General features: G+C 42.2%; 1 pseudogene; it reads left to right on the top strand.

The window, feature by feature from the left end:
- The first annotated feature begins 11,853 nt into the window (after nucleotides 1-11,853).
- LOC136500010 (probable indole-3-pyruvate monooxygenase YUCCA9) lies at nucleotides 11,854-14,929 on the top strand (annotated as a pseudogene).
- The last annotated feature ends 2,745 nt before the right edge of the window (nucleotides 14,930-17,674 follow it).

Below are 17,674 nucleotides of genomic sequence, written 5' to 3'. Positions count from 1 at the left end.
AGGTCGGGAGTTCCGACCGTCGGGAGTCCCGGCATGGGTCGGGAGTTCCGACGTGTCGCACTTCAACTGACTTGGAGGGTTCACTGTCCTGGTCATACCGGACGTGTCCGGTATTCATACCGGACGTGTCCGGTATGGATGACCAGAAGCCAACGGCTAGTTTTCAAAATTCCGACATAAGTCGGGAGTTCCGACGGTCGGGAGTTCCGACATATGTCGGGAGTTCCGACACCTCACTAACTTTAACTCAGTTACATGTTTTTCAAAATTACTGAGGGACGGGGGTTCCGACTTGAGTCAGGAGTTCCGACGGTCGAAAGTCCCGGCATTCTTCGGGAGTTCCGATGCCTCACAACATCACTGTAACTTAGTTACTGTTAGCGCAGTATGAGTCATACCGGACGTGTCCGGTATGCATACCAGACGTGTCCGGTATTGCAACGGCTATAAAACGGCTAGTTTTTCAAGGGGGCTATAAATACCCCCAAGCCTCCACCTTTGGAGGCTGCTGATTCTGCTGAGATAGACACGTTTTTGAGCCTTGCCAACTCTCCTAAACCCTCTCTTAGTGAGTGTGTGATCCAAATTGCAAAATCAATTTGTGGGTTAAGAGAAAATTTGAAAAAGAGAGCAAGCCACCACTTGAGCACTTGTGCATATTGTCAATCTCGTGATTCGCATTTGTTACTCTTGGACTCTTCGGTCCTAGACGGCTAGGCATCGCCGGAGAGCAACCGAGAGATTGTGGTTGCTTCGGAAAGTTTGTAACGGTCGATTCCGCCGCCTCGGAATCAAATTAGTGGAAGGAGGAAAAGGAGTTGGAAAAGACTCCGGCTAGAGTGACCTTCGTGGTACCCTCTAGGGCTGACCTTCGCTGGGTCGCCCGCAGCCCCCTCAACGGAGAGTAGGACTCGAACGAGTCCGAACTTCGGTAAAACAAATATCGTGTCTAAATTCGCATTTCATTTGATATTTGTGTTGCTCTAGCTATTCTGCAGGTTCTCTGTGTATTTTGTCATCTCCATTAGGTGCCTGCAGTTTGGTTTGAAGATAGAAATCGAAAGGAGCAAGTTCGGGGCCGATTTGCAGAAATCATGTATACCAGACACGTCCGGTATTAATACCAGACACGTCCGGTATTTCCTGCCTGCACTGAAAATATTTATTCTCTGTTCTAACTTGGTGTTACAGGGTTGTAGCTTCTAGATATATTCTTTATACCTTGTTTACTTTGTGGCTAACTTGTGAGGGGTGGTAGTACTCTTAATTTGGAGTTTCCATTTTGGAAACTCCCCTTTCTAATTGTTTTCGCTTTTAAAGGTGTTAATTTCCAAAAACGCCTATTCACCCCTCTCTAGGCGGCATCCTAGGTCATTTCAATTGGTATCAGAGCGAGGTTCTCACCTAAAGCTTCACCGCCATGAGAAAAGGATGTCAACGCCTATCAAGTCGGAGCCGGTGCTTCTCCAAAATGATGGTTCAAACTTTCTACCTTGGTCAATACATGTACTCAATGCTTTTAGAGATATTAGTCCTCTTGTTGAGCATATTGTGGATGCAAGCATACCTCTTTCTATAGTTGATTGGAGCAACTACAAAAATTTGTCAAAAGAGGAAGAGATATGTGTGCAACTCAATGCTCGAGCTATTAATATTATTTTGAGTACATTGAGTGTAGAGGTTCAAGATGAGGCAATCTTCAATGGACAACCACCTCCGGAGAGTGCTCATCTCATTTGGACTAAACTTTTTGATTTGTATGGAAAATCCAAATGTGATGATGCACTTGAGATTGAGTCAATGGAAAGTATGTCCATTGTGTCATCATACAGCGAAGAAGCCTCACAAGACCTCAAGAGCGCCGAGCCGGAGCAAGAAGTGCAAGCAGCGCATGACCAGCTGTCTGCCTGCACATACCGGACGTGTCCGGTATGCCTACCGGACGTGTCCGGTATGGCCGAGGCAGCAGACCAGCAAGCTGCTGTTTGCAACGATGCTCAAGCCCGGCGGCGAACAAGTGATGAGCCAACCTCAATATCTCATGATACTCATCACTTGTGTCTCATGGCCAAGAAAAGCAAGAAGAAGAATAACAAGAAAGATCAAGAAAAGGAGAAAGCACAAGTAGATGATCAAGATAAGAGTGATGTTGAAGTTGAAGACAACTACAACCTTGATCATCTCAACCATAAAGATAAGTTCATCATCATGAAGATAGTTGAAAAGAATGATGAGCTTGAAGAGGAGATTGAAAAGCAAGAGCAATCGCTTCAAAATCAAGAAAAGTTTCTCATCTCCAAATTGCAAGAGCTAAAGGCAATAAATGAGAGGTATGAAAAATTGTCAATTGAGCATGCTTTAGTTACTAACTCCTCTTCTAGTGTTTCACAACTAGAGAAGGAAAACTTCGAGCTCAAGGCAAGGCTAGATGAACTATCAAGCAAGTATAATGAGCTACAAGCAAATTATGTTCATCTAAAGTGCTCTCATGAGGAAGTAGTAGAATCAAGCATCATGCTTGAGGTGGCTCATGAGGTTGTGATTACGTCGGTAAAATTCTCTCAACCTCTCACACATCTGCTCACTAGTACACCATCTCAATTAAATATTTCTTATAGTAATGAATGTGCTCCTCAAGCAAGCCAATCTTCGATTGAGCTAAATCTTATAGAAAACATAGAGCTCAAAGAAGAAGGGCAAAGATTAAAGAAAGATGTGATTCGGTTGAAGGGTAAGGAGAAAGCACAACCTTCTCAAGATAACCGTGATAACATGGTGAAGAAGCTTGAGAAGGGTTCAAACCTTGCTTCCTCCAAAGCCCAACAAAAGATTCACATCTCAAGGAAGGCCAACACAACCAAGAGCAAGAAACATGGAAAAAGGATGTGCTATGGCTGTGGATTGTATGGACATGAGTGGGCTATGTGTCCACACAAGAGTTGGGCCGACAAGGTTGAAGTCGCAAATCAAAAGGCTTCTACCAAGGAGGCCAAGCAAATAAAGAGTCATGGACAAAGTGCTTGTCTCATGAGAAAGAAATTGGGCATCCTACCAAGAAATGCCCAATGTACAAAGCAAGAAAGGAAGCCCAAGTTGTAACTAGAAGATGCTATGGGTGCAATGAGATGGGCCACAAGGTTGATAGATGTCCATACAAGCAAAACAAGCATAGAGCAAACAAAGGTCGCATATGCTATGCTTGTAGAAGAAAGGGGCATCTAAGCCATGAATGCCCAAATGGTAAAACTCCTAAGCCAAACACATTTATTTATAATGATATGCTTAGGAAGACCACAAATGGAGTGAGCACTAGTAAGGTGATGTGTTCACCACAAACTAATGCTAAAGCCATTTGGGTGCCTAAGTACTTATTGACTAACTCAAAAGGACCCAACAAGAGTTGGGTACCAAAGTGTGCTTAGGTTAATGATGTAGGTACTTGGTGATGAGATGAAGACTTCGGGGTGGTTGAGCAAGCAAATTAACTATATTCACTCAATCTATCAACCAATTCTTATCATAATCTCTTATATGGTTGACCCAAAGATAATTCAATGAACATCTCATATATTTCACCCTCACCATTGGTAACAAGTACCTAAACCTTGTAGGATAGCCACTTTGTTTGTTTCGTGTTCTATAGTTCACAAATAGGTACATTTGTGAAATAATGAAAGTGGCTAATAAGATTCAATTAAAAGGAATTCTACTTTGCCATATGATGCTTTTAACGGCTCTCTAGTAAAGCAATTCATTTGTTGAGATGCAAGTTTACAATAAATACTAGAGCTAAAATTACATGCAGTGAATTAATTGGTTCTGTCCTGCACCTATCGGACATGTTCGGTATTACTTCCGGACGTGTCCGGTATGGCCAGGGATAGAAAGTCAGTGTTTCTGTTCTGTGTATTCCGGACGTGTCCGGTATACTACCGGACATGTCCGGTATTGCATGGACCAGAACACTAATTGTGTTGCAACTGAGTATTCGATTCATACATTTTTCATATATCCCTAACATACTCAAAAGCTTGTGTTTTATCAAATCTAAGTGGATTGTGTGCATCTCTTAAACTCACTTTTAAATATGGCAATCTTATTTGGTTCATGGTCAAAATGAAAATTGGCTCTCAATTTCTTATCAGAATAAAAGTGCTTGTTGAAAGTCATTCAAAATACTTGAAGCACTTATTTAGGGGGAGCTAAATTTCTATTTTGCACCATTGTGGACTAACAAATTTATCTAGCACTCTTTGTAGTCCTTTGGATAAAAAAAATTGAATTTGTATCAAGCATGATTACTTGGCAATCAAGGTCAACATAAAGATTATCATGCCATGTATCTTCTTAGTGGTATTCTTGTGGGCTCAAGGCAAAGGTATGTTTTTACATACATGTATTGTAAGTGCATCTAAGGCCCTTTACATGTTAGAATGTGCATTTGTGTGACATAGGAGAGATGTTTTTCAAAACCCATAACTAGCATGTGTAGGTGGTGTGAATTTGAAAAACTATTTGAATCTTGGTCTTTTCGACCTAGCCCTGTCATGTGGTGATTATAGCTCTCCTTGATTGTTTGATCGGCTAATCACACATGACATGGTTTTCTTAAGTCCACAATCTACTTTTTCTCACTTTATCTCTCTCAAGCAAGCAAATTATTGTTTATGCCATATATTTGGAAGAGAGAAAATAAATTGATGGCATTCGATAAGAAAAGTGATAGTACTCGGTTTGGATCAAGATCATACACCTTTTTGGACTGAGCAACAACAGAGAAAGGGATTGGAAGAGATAAAACACATTTTGGAATAATTTGGGCCAGCCCGTGAATACCGGACATGTCCGGTATGCTACCGGACGTGTCCGGTATGAGCGGGACTATAAAAATAGAAATACCCCTTCGGCCCAGACTTGTCCTTCTCCTTCCAAACAAACCAGCCGACGCCCTTCTTCCCACCTAGGGCGACCAAGGATTTCACCAAGGAAAAGAGAGAGAGGGAGATTGCATTGGAGAAGGCTTGGATCAAGGATTGAAAGCCCGTGGATTTGGATTTCACATCGCTCTCTCTTCTCTTCTCTGAAGGTACCCTAATCACGGACCTCGTCCGATCTACTTGGTCAATACATGATTTGAAAAATTCCTTCGGTCAATATGCTGCATTGGTGATGGAGAAGCAATGCCCAAAGTTTGGTATTAATCCGTGTTGGTTTGAATCAGGGAACCCTAGTTAGGGTTGCTGGTGGCCCATACCGGACGTGTCCGGTATGCTACCGGACATGTCTGGTATGACCCAGCAGAGCAGGCTCTCTGCTTCCTTTGATTCAATGCTATCCTAGAATTGTAATTAGACACAGTTTCTTCTGTATCTATGTTTTGCAAACCTTGTGATAATGGTGTGTCGAGGTGATTGTAAAACCTTGGATAAAAGAATCTATGTCTAATTACAATTCAAGAATAAGCTATGGGCATGTATCTAAAATTCTTTGGAAATATTTGGATACAGGACAACAGCCATGAGTGGACGACAGGAGCCGAGGTCCAAGCACAGGCATGATCCAGCACTTGAGAAGTACAAGAAGGCGAGATAGGATATGCATCCTAGATTTCAGCCAACCAGCAGGAGGTCCACCAGGGCTGCCTCTAGTGCAGCAGCTCAGTATGCAGATGGGTCCGGGAGCTCTTCTTCTGACACAGACACTGATGAGTTCAGAGTGGAGTCTAGAGATGAAAGAAAGAGGAAGAGCACTGACAGAGGATCAGATGGTGACAGCTCAGATAAGGAGCAGGAGATTGAGGAGGAGGAGTCAGTTCCTCCAGTTCAGCACCAGCCTGGTCAGGGGATGCATTATGGTCTTCTTGAGACACGTCTGCCCAATGTGCCCTCCTATGTTCCCAGAGTTGACTACAGGGGAAAGGGTATGACCAGGAAGGCTAGAGATGAGCGAAGGGTTGATCCGAGGAGCTTACCTAAGGTTCAGTATGATCACCGCTTCCAGACAGCCTTTCACTTGGACTTCTACTCTAGTATGATTCTTACCAGGAACCCAGTGATTGCCAGGTCTCAGTGGATTGACTGGCAATATATGAGAGAGTTGCAGAAGGCCTCAGTTGATCATGCTATTGCCATCTGCCAGAGCACAGGAGTTTATGAGATCATGGAGTTCCAGCATGACTGGAACACAGAGGTAGTAGCTCAGTTCTATGCTACTCTGTTCGTTGAGGAGGATGAGAGGCGGATGCACTGGATGCTTGAGGGCCAGTGGAACAGTGTTGACTATGATGTATTTGCCGCCCACCTTGGCTTCTCTGAGGATGATCTCCAGAGGGACAGGATCCACACCGAGCAGGTGTTACCCCCTAAGCAGCTTGCATATATGTATCCTCCTGGTGGTGAGAGAGGAGCTATGGAGAAGGTTCTAGGTCTTCACCCTACCTACAGGTACCTGGACAGGATGTTCAGGAAGACTATTGACTACAAGGGTGGAGACAAGGGCACCATTGCTGATTACTCCAGGAACCTACTCCATAGGATGGCACCTGATGCTCGGCCCTTTAGCGTGTTTGACTTTATTTGGTCCGAGATCAGGAGTGTTGGAGAGAGGCCCCTCAAGGGCTGTGGGTTTGCTCCTTATATCATGCATATGATTGAGCAGGTGACAGGGCACACATTTGAGTATGATAAGATTCACAAGGCCCTGAAGATTGTTGCAGATTTGCCTGAGACAAGGTTACCTCCAGCAGGACCAGGAGGAGCAGCAGCAGCACCAGAGGCAGATGCACCTAGGAGTGGTGCACCAGCAGGAGCTTCACCTTCACCACGTGCACCTTCACGTTCTACTTCACACCGTGGCAGTCCTCCTTCGCCTATCCACAGGCTTTTCAGCTCCATATTTGGGATGTGCCGTGACATCTAGACTAGGCAGCAGAAGGAGAGGGAGGCTAGGAGGAAGGACACTCGGACTTTGAAGCAAATTGCTTCTAATCTTGAGCTTGATCCTCCTAGGTCTCCTCTATTAGATGAGGCAGCTAGTGAGCCTGAGACTGAGGAGCAGCAGCAGGCTAGATATGATAGAGAGTATGTTGAGTTCATACAGCGACAACAGCAGCAGCAGGCACCTGAGCACCCTGACACTACCACTTCAGGCTCGTGTGCCTACTCACTCTCAGTCACGTCCCAGCACTGCCGATGACTATGCTACAGATTGGTGGAGTGACTTGACAGGTGGTGGCGGCTACTACGGCTCTGGTGGCTATGACCCATCTGGTGCCGGTGGTTCTCGTCCGGCTGGTGTTACCCGCTCTGATGACGAAGATGCTGGGAAAGATGATGATGATGATGAGTGATGCTAGAGATTTGTGATAGCTTGTAGCCCCTTTGTCCTTTGTATGTCATTGTTGGACCTTTGTGGTGATAGATGACAAAGGGGGAGAGAGACTGATTAAAGCTTCAGGATAGTTTCATTTGCTTATCTTTGTACCTGAAGATATGTACTGCAGGCTATAGTTTGTTTCTGAGCTTTATTGATGTATCTTGGATTTGAGATAGATTGTATCATGTGAGAGATGAGACTTACTTATGCTTTATCTATGTATCTCTTGAGACATGATCCTTATCTATATATATCAGTGGTTTCTAGACTTGAGAAAATTTGTAATGAGTGCTATGTGTGAATTACATGTGTCATATTTATTTTCATAAGGACTATGCATGCTAGAATGAAAATATTTAATGTGATGCCTTTATATTTATTCTTGTATGATATATCTTGTCATATGCATCACAGTTTCTCTTTGTCACACACACATGCACCCCACGGATGCAATGATTTAGGGGGAGTCTCCTATTTGTTTTAGTATGTGCAATTGACATTTGAGGTCATTTTGTGGATTCTAATCATAAGCACATATTAAGGGGGAGCCTCTCATAAATCATTGAACCCAAAAGTTTAAATGTTTATATCATTTTGTAAGATTTAATCAAGTTGTCATCAATCACCAAAAAGGGGGAGATTGAAAGTGCATCTAGCCCTTTAGTGGGTTTTGGATGATTGAATAACAACGTGATTAAAGGACTAACCCGTTTGCTAAGTGTGAACAGGTAATAGGCACTTAATGAAAGCCAAAATGATGTGTTGTTGTATAAACAATCTAGTTCAAGCACAAGACAACAATGCAAATGGAATTCATTGAAGGCTTATTTCTTGTGGGATTTCCATGTACTATGTGAAAGCAAGCTCGTGATTATTAGTTAATGAGACATGAGGGATTGCATATGGAATGGTCTCATATTTGAAGCTTGCTAAATTAAAATGAAAAAGATAACAATACATATGAATGGATGATTCAACACAAGATGTGACTTGATGGCTTGAGATGGTGAAGATAGCAAGGAAAGGCTTCGAGGTACTAAGCAAGGGTGAAGGGCAAGCGATGGCTTGGCGGCCGAAGAACCTAGCTAGGGTGAAGAAGAAAGTACTTGCATTTAGTTGAGGTACTAATCAAGCTAAGATGGTCATATTGATGTGAAGAATCAAATCTATAATGAAGTATTTGATGGAAGTGACTTGATACATTTGGGATTATTCAAACTTGATGAATGGAATCAAGTCACATGCTCAAGATGGCTATGCTCAAGTGAAAAGATCAACATCAACATGTTAGCACCCTTACTTGATGAAGATTGGAAGGGACGGCATCAATTCAAAAAGAACAACTCAAGTGGTACAAATTCATATTCCTGTTTATCTTGAGTTTAATAGGTATGCCGTACTATTAAGAGGGATGCATCATGTTGATAGATAATGTTTCATAAGTGCTCAAGCCAACCCATGTGAGTTTTGAGAATTTGAGCGACAAAAGAGCTAACTGATTCGTTGCTGGTCTGGCAATACCGGACGTGTCCGGTATTCATACCGGACGTGTCCGGTATTTGTCCAGCAGCTGTAAAATTGTTGTTCTCGGGTTGGTTAGTCGGGAGTTCCGACGTAGGTCGGGAGTTCCGACGGTCGGGAGTCCCGGCATGGGTCGGGAGTTCCGACGTGTCGCACTTCAACTGACTTGGAGGGTTCACTGTCCTGGTCATACGGGACGTGTCCGGTATTCATACCGGACGTGTCGGGTATGGATGACCAGAAGCCAACGGCTAGTTTTCAAAAGCCGTGAGGGTCGGGAGTTCCGACGTAAGTCGGGAGTTCCGACGGTCGGGAGTTCCGACACCTCACTAACTTTAACTCAGTTACATGTTTTTCAAAATTACTGAGGGACGGGGGTTCCGACTTGAGTCAGGAGTTCCGACGGTCGGAAGTCCCAGCATTCTTCGGGAGTTCCGATGCCTCACAACATCACTGTAACTTAGTTACCGTTGGCGCAGTATGAGTCATACCGGACGTGTCCGGTATGCATACCGGACGTGTCCGGTATTGCAACGGCTATAAAACGGCTAGTTTTTCAAGGGGGCTATAAATACCCCCAAGCCTCCACCTTTGGAGGCTGCTGATTCTGCTGAGATAGACACACGTTTTTGAGCCTTGCCAACTCTCCTAAACCCTCTCTTAGTGAGTGTGTGATCCAAATTGCAAAATCAATTTGTGGGTTAAGACAAAATTTGAAAAAGAGAGCAAGCCACCACTTGAGCACTTGTGCATATTATCAATCTCGTGATTCGTATTTGTTACTCTTGGACTCTTCGGTCCTAGACGGCTAGGCGTCGCCGGAGAGCAACCGAGAGATTGTGGTTGCTTCGGAAAGTTTGTAACGGTCGATTCCGCCGCCTCGGAATCAAATTAGTGGAAGGAGGAAAAGGAGTTGGAAAAGACTCCGGCTAGAGTGGCCTTCGTGGTACCCTCTAGGGCTGACCTTCGCTGGGTCGCCCGCAGCCCCCTCAACGGAGAGTAGGACTCGAACGAGTCCGAACTTCGGTAAAACAAATATCGTGTCTAAATTCGCATTTCATTTGATATTTGTGTTGCTCTAGCTATTCTGCAGGTTCTCTGTGTATTTTGTCATCTCCATTAGGTGCCTGCAGTTTGGTTTGAAGATAGAAATCGAAAGGAGCAAGTTCGGGGCCGATTTGCAGAAATCGTGTATACCGGACACGTCCGGTATTAATACCGGACACGTCCGGTATTTCCTGCCTGCACTGAAAATATTTATTCTGTGTTCTAACTTGGTGTTGCAGGGTTATAGCTTCTAGATATATTCTTTATACCTTGTTTACTTTGTGGCTAACTTGTGAGGGGTGGTAGTACTCTTAATTTGGAGTTTCCATTTTGGAAACTCCCCTTTCTAATTGTTTCCGCTTTTAAAAGTGTTAATTTTCAGAAACGCCTATTCACCCCCCTCTAGGCGGCATCCTAGGTCCTTTCAAGTACGTAAGTAGGTTTCTGTTTTGCTTATGTTATTTTTTTTAAAATGGTCTTTTTAGCCTCAGGGCTCCTCCTCTCTTTTTTTTTGAAGGGTTTTTCCTTGTGAAATTGGCATTTCTTGTGCTACCATCCCTAAATTTCTATATGAAATACTTCCTAACAGCAATCCTATTTTGATCCAGGGACTTGTCCTCTAACAATCTGGAAAGAGATACACCATTCTCCATATCTATGGTGGTGTATTGAGCTCGCAGGGGTGATTCCATTGACACTCTGTCAACTTCCAAATTTGAATATATTGTAAGTCCTAATAAAGTATTATGTGGTATTAATTGGGTTTAATCTAATGTGATATGCACCATAGGGACTCAAAAAAGGCTAAGTGGTGAAATTCCTAATAGAATATATACAATGCTTGTAAGTGTTACTTGTGGAGAATGGGATTTTGTTTTTGTTTAGTCATTGGTTAGTTGTATTTGGTTCAATCTGGTACTGGTAGTTTAGATGACATTATGCCAGGATGGCCACATTGCATTAGCTAGAATTTACACCAAAAGAATGAAGATCTCTTGAGCTGATTGAGAGAGAGTACTTGTGGTCTGCTTTATTGACTGCTTTTGCTCTGCTCATCTGCCAGGATTCTCGTGACGACGTTCGTCGGAACCGCAATTGCTTTTGGATGCTTCTCTGGCACTGCCATCATCGCCAAACGCAGGGAGTACCTGTACCTCGGCAGTCTGCTTTCATCTGGCCTCTCCATTCTTCTCTGGCTGCAGTTTGCTACTTCAATCTTTGGCCACACCAGTTCCACATTCTTTTAAGGTGAATAAACTTGCTTATTATTATACCCTACAAACTTAAAGCCTTCGTCGCCTTGTAATAAGAAAGCATGGAACCAAGCTGACTGACTGCAACATGGTCATGGATGGCCACCTACACTGCTGCAGCTCTACTTGGGCCTTGTAGTAACCATACGTTAGTTGATGGCTGCTGCCTCACACTAAGAAGTAGTTGCTTTGGTTGCTTCCGCAGATGAAGAATGCGCAGGAGAAATCTGAAGACGAGAAGAAGAGGAAGAAGCGCAGCTGCTGAATGAATTGGAAGCTAAGACGCCACAACTCCAACTATCTTGTTCCTATGAGAGAACTCTTGAAACTATTGTTGGGGTCTCTTGTGCTAATAAACAATTAAATAACTATATGTACTCATTTGTTTGTTTAGTTCCTGTGAAAAAAAATCAAAGATGATTGCATATGCATGGAGGATATGATGAGGGAGTGAGAGCACGAAGGGACAAAATTAATTAATTTAATTTACCTTTTCTAACTATATTCAAACCCTCTTAAATAATTTATAAAATTTACCACATGCGTGCCGCACGTGCCTTACCACTAGTAGGTAGTAAGGAGTACAAGCTAAACTTTCAGGGTCCACAATCGACATTGGTGCGTCGCCCAAGAGGAGGCGGCGGTGGCACCGGCAACCATGGTTCATGTGCCGAGCAAGGACGACGCCAGCCGCAGAAGTAGCCAGCAGCAGCAGCCGCCGCCGCAGCAGTACTGGGTGAACGGCGCGCTCATCATCGGCGCCGGGCCCGCGGGGCTGGCGGTGGTGGCGTGCCTCCGCGAGCAGGGCGTGCCGTCGGTGGTGCTGGAGCGCGCCGGCTGCATCGCGCCGCTGTGGCAGCACCGCACGTACGCGCGCCTCAAGCTGCACCTCCCCAAGCGCTTCTGCGAGCTGCCCCTGGCGCCCTTCCCGCCGCACTTCCCGGAGCACCCTTCCAGGTGCTAGTTCCTGTCCTACCTCCACGCGTACGCGCGCCGCGACCGCGGGGTCTGGAGCGTCGACGCCCACGTCGCCGGCCGCGGCCACGTCCAGTACGTCTGCCAGTGGCTCGTCGTCGCCACGGGCGAGAACACCGAGCCATTCGTCCCCGACATCGAGGGCCTCCAGCGCTGCATCAGCGCCGGCAGGGCCCCCGTGGTGCACGCCGCCGAGTACCGGTACGGCGAGCCCCTGAGGGGCAAGCGCGTGCTCGTCGTCGGCTGCGGCAACTCCGGCATGGAGGTGTGCCTGGACCTCTGCCACCACGGCGCCTCGCCGAGCATGGTGGTGAGGGGCGCGGTGCACGTGCTCCCGCGGGAGGTGCTGGGCCGGTCCACGTTCGCGGTGTCCGCCGCCATGGCGCGCTGGCTCCCGCTCTGGCTGGTGGACAGGGTCCTGCTGGCCGTGGCGGCGCTCGCGCTGGGGGACGTCGAGCGCTACGGCCTGCGGAGGCCGGCGCTGGGCCCGCTGGAGCTCAAGAAAAGGGAGGGCAGGACGCCCGTGCTGGACATCGGCGCGGTCGACAAGATCAGGTCTGGCCAGATCAAGGTGGTGCCCGAAGTGAGGAGGTTCCTGCCCGGCGGTGAGGCGGTGGGGGTGGCAGCAGAACTCGTGGACGGCTCGTCGTCGAGGCGGACGCCGTGGTGCTGGCCACCGGCGATCGCAGTAACGTGGCCTCGTGGCTCAAGGTACGTCTTTTTTTTTCATTTTATATAGAGCAAAGTCTGATTTGTCCCGCCCGCTAGCTAACTTATCGTTTAATTTAAAAAAACATTCTTGAACTCGAATAACAAATAACTTAACTTTTGAAATCGAACACCAAAGACTAGTTGTTAGGAGATACAAAACGTGTTTTGAGGTTTTGAAGGTACGTCTTCCCTCCGGCAGAATGAAAAAATCACATCCCCAATCAGAAAAATAGTGGATTAGGGACGAAAGGTCTCCCCTTTATTTGAGAAAAAAATTCTCATTGAGGTTGGGTTTGGAGAACTGCTCGAGCTCCAAGATCTCCAAAATAATAGTTTTTTCTCATTGGCTCCGTTCGTTTCGCTGAAAAAACAAGCCGAAACACTGTTCCGGCTGATTTGTTGTAAGAGAAAAACGTTGTTCCGACTGAAAAAAACAAGCTAAAAAGTACGGATTATAAGAGAAGCGAACAGGACCATTGGGGTTAGGAAAGGGGACTACTGAAGATGCTCTTGCCTATTCCTAAAATAGTCTAGAGTGGTTTTGACGATGATTTTCTCTATTGTGGCATGTGGGCCCCACATGTCTTTAGTTTTTTATTAGTCATGCTATCTTTTCTTGAATATTTGAGTTTTTAAATGATCTTATATAAAAAAAGTCAATTTGAAAGTTTAGATCTCTTCTAGCACTATAAATTTGGTATAGAGTGTATCTCCATCTAAAGTTGTTTGAAAAAAATTCAAAACTTCAAATTTAATACCCAGAAATAAAAATTGGGGCCTCTAAATGATCTCAAATAAAAGGGTTTTCAATCACAAAGCTATACATCGAATTAAGATCTATAACTTTGGTATAGACCATGTCAATGTCCAAGGTCATTTGAAAAATAAAAAATATGAATTTTAAAATGTGAGAAATTAAAACAAATATTATAGGACTCTAAACAATCTCATATAAAAATGTGTCAACAACAAAGTTATAGATTGCATTTAGAGCTATAGCTTTAATATGTGCCACGTCAACATCCAAGGTCATTTGAAAACTTTAAAACCTAAATTTTCAAAATTCAAGAACTTAAAAATGAATATTTGGACCTCTAAATGGTGTCAGATAAAAAAAAGTTCAACAAGTGCATCGAGAGCTACAACTTTGGTATAAACTATGTTAGCATCCTATGTTATTTGAAAAATTTAAAAAATAAATTTAAAATCTGATAAAAACAAATAATTTGAGCCTCTTAAATATCTAAAATATAAAAAATCGATTACAAAGGTGTAGATCGCATCAAGCTCTACATTTAATTTTGATAAAAAATTGTATTCACCCGACTTATGTAAATAATTATGATTTTGTGATATAAAAGAAAGACAAAGGCTACCTGACATATGGGACCCGCGGATATGTCAGCAAAACACAACGAAACCATTTTGAAATGGCTAAGAGATAGTTTATCCGGTTATGAAAGTTGAGGTAACTTATCTGGCATTTGCATTTGAGTTTGAGAGGGCTTTTTAAGCAAGTAGAATACTACTCTTTTATGTAAGATAAAAAAAATACTCCCCCGTCCTAAAAAAAAATCATGTTCTAGATTTCAAAATTTGTCTCGAAAAGAATGATGTTTTGGGATTCAAACCTCACGCATGCATAATCTAGCACGTTAATCTCGTACATGCATGATTAAATGAAAATATATTCTCTCTATCTTGTACATGCAACTCAACTAGTTAAGGGCACATACGTCTTTTCCATCCACCTTTAAACTATGTGAAAATTCGATTATTTTTTAGACGGAAGGAGTAAGTTGACTCGGTATAGGGTCGTGATGGGTTGACTTTTCCGATGGTGGGAAGTAAACTTGACAAAAGCAGTAATGCAAATGCAGGGTCAGGTGAACGCTGCTGAAGAGGGATGCCGTTGGCTGTACGCCGTGGGCTTCACCGGGAGAGGGCTCGCCGGGATAGCGGAGGAGGCGATAAGAATAGCCGGCGTGCTGGGCAAGGCGTGGAGGCGGCAGATGGAAATAAACTAGAGCAAGCAGCGCAACATCCGCATCACCGCTGCCTGTGACTGTGATGGATGGTGATGCATGTGTACCGGACTAGGAGTAGTTAGCAATCCGGAGTGACAGTGGCTTTAAACGCTACTAGCCCACTACTATCCATGTATCCTACAAGGGAAAACATGCATGCAGGCTCTGCGCTTAGCAAAGCAAACAGAACGTTCTTCAGTTAACCTCATCTATCTATCTATCTATTATTAATTATGTCAATATAGTAGTGTTAAAACAACCCTACGTTCACTAAAAGGATGTAAAAATTGCGAGGTTAATAAAAAAAATAAGTGTATTATATTTATAGAACAATGTTAAAAGAAGCCTCACGTCTATTGTCTATTGGGAGGGTCCAAATTATGGGAGGGTATAAAAATTATGAAATTAATCCAAAAATAAATAAAAACAAACCATTGTATTTACAATGATCTAATAGTCCAAATTTAAAAGTGTCACATATAATCTATATGTAAATACTGTTTTCACCTATAATATTATAAATTAAACAATGTTTTGTTAGTATTTAAAAAAAGGACTAGTACATGTGTTCGAATCAATATAAAAGTAATATTACCATAGCCACTATAAAATTGACTCTTTTCCTATTTCAATAAACACATCCTCAAGAAAAAATATAAAAGGCATAGATACCAACAAAGTTCATAGAAAATATACAATCAAAAGCCATCAAACTACAATCGGAAAGATAATTTTGAGATAATTCTATCAATTCATGTAATCCTTACTTTTAAAACTATTTGTTTCAAAATTAATTCTGAATATAAAATTAAATTTACAAAAAAATAGTGCTTTGAATTAAATATATGCAATATAATGAATTAAGTTAAAAACCATGTCTCTTCCTCACCAAGTTAAAAACCATAGATCTACCATGCCAACTCACTCCTTTTACCCTTACAGATTCTTAGCATCACTGTTGATATCGACGAAAAGAAAATAGATAAACACACGTTGACTCTGACAATTGTGACTTATATTTGATGACTTTCGTAGCAATGACCTAGCAAAAAAAAAACATATTCCAACAATCGATGTTACAAGTTCACAACAAAAAGTCACAAAAAGCATACTGTCTTACATAACTGGTCCATTGATTCCCTAATGTCCATGCGTGAGAGCCTAGCAGGCAACACAGATCATTTTTCTTACGAGACCACGACATGATCAATATTAAGGTAGACTGACATAGGTACCATGCTTTAGATTAGTAGCTCATTAGCGTTAATGGTGGTTTTATTGATTGAAAAGGCTTAAAGTGCCAATGGATGTTATTACAATGTTGGAACAGATGAGTGGCTAAAAGTAACTTGGATACTACTTTTATCGACCAAACAGAGCCCACTAAGAGAAAACTGAAATGCTTATTGATTTGTCCTCAGTAGAAAATTGCTGGGCCGAATTGGGTTGGGAAAAAGAAGAGGCGGCCAATGATAGTTAATGAATTGGTCGATGATAACTATATAAAAATTCATCCATTATAATCAAAGAAACAAACAAAACTATTTAAAATTATAAGTATAAAATTAGGAAAAAAATCTACATAACCTCCTCAACTATTTAGTGTGCACTGCTTCACCCTCAAACTATAAAACTGGATTTCGTCGCAAAAAAAACTATAAAACCGGATTTTCTACTCCCTCGCAAAAAAAAAAAAAAACTATAAAACCGGATTTTCTACTCCCTGAACTTTTCAAAACCGGTCAAATAACCCCCAAACAGTTTTGGACAGTGGTTTTGCTACAGCCACGGTGGTTTTATCTTTTTATTTATTTATTTTCGCTGAATATTTAAAAAATCATAGTAAATCACAGAAAACTCATAAAATAGAAAATCCAATTTTGTTGGACTCTACATGAGTAGATCTACATAGTAAACATATAATATGGTATTCTTTAATGCAAAGTTTTTGCTGTAGCTTTAGATCTATGCTTTTCTGTAATTAAATGAAATAATTCATAGCTGCAGCTTCTATAGTCTAATTGTGGTGAATTTTTTATGGTGGGCTAATTATTGTATGCTTGAATTATAGTAAAAATTTCATACTCATTGGAAATAAATCTATAACTAAGTTATACATGATTCAATGAGTATGAAATTTTTACTATAGTTCAAGCATACAATAATTAGCCCGCCATAAAAATTTCACCATAATTGAACCATAGAAGCTGTAGCTATGAATTATTCTATTTAATTACAGAAAAACATAGATCTAAAACTACAGCAAAAACTTTGTACTAAAGAATACCATATTATATGTTCACTGTGTAAAACTACTCACATAGAGTCCAACAAAATTAGATTTTTTATTTTATGATTTTTCTATGATTTTTAAAAGATTAAGTAAAAATAAATAAAAAAAGATAAAATTACCGCCATTGTAGCAAAACCACCATCTAAAACCGCTTAGGGGGTTATTTGACCGGTTTTAAAAAGTTCAGGAGGTAGAAAATCCATTTTTATAGCTTAGGGGTGAAGTAGTCCACCTGAATAGTTAAGAGTTATGCAGACTTTTTCTTATAAAATTATCAACAAAAAGCTAGGTAACCACGTTAGTTCTGTAAATAAAGAAGTAAGCATACATGATACTCCATCCGTTCTAAATTATAAGTCAATTTAACTTTTTTTATATAGATTTTGCTATATATCTAGGCATTCGTTATATCTACTATTAAAATTGATGTAACAAAAAATCGACTTATAATTTGATGTACCAAAAAAATCGAC

Source organism: Miscanthus floridulus, chromosome 13, assembly GCF_019320115.1.
Source record: "Miscanthus floridulus cultivar M001 chromosome 13, ASM1932011v1, whole genome shotgun sequence".
Lineage (NCBI taxonomy): Eukaryota > Viridiplantae > Streptophyta > Magnoliopsida > Poales > Poaceae > Miscanthus > Miscanthus floridulus.
This window is presented reverse-complemented; position numbering and strand designations above follow the sequence as displayed.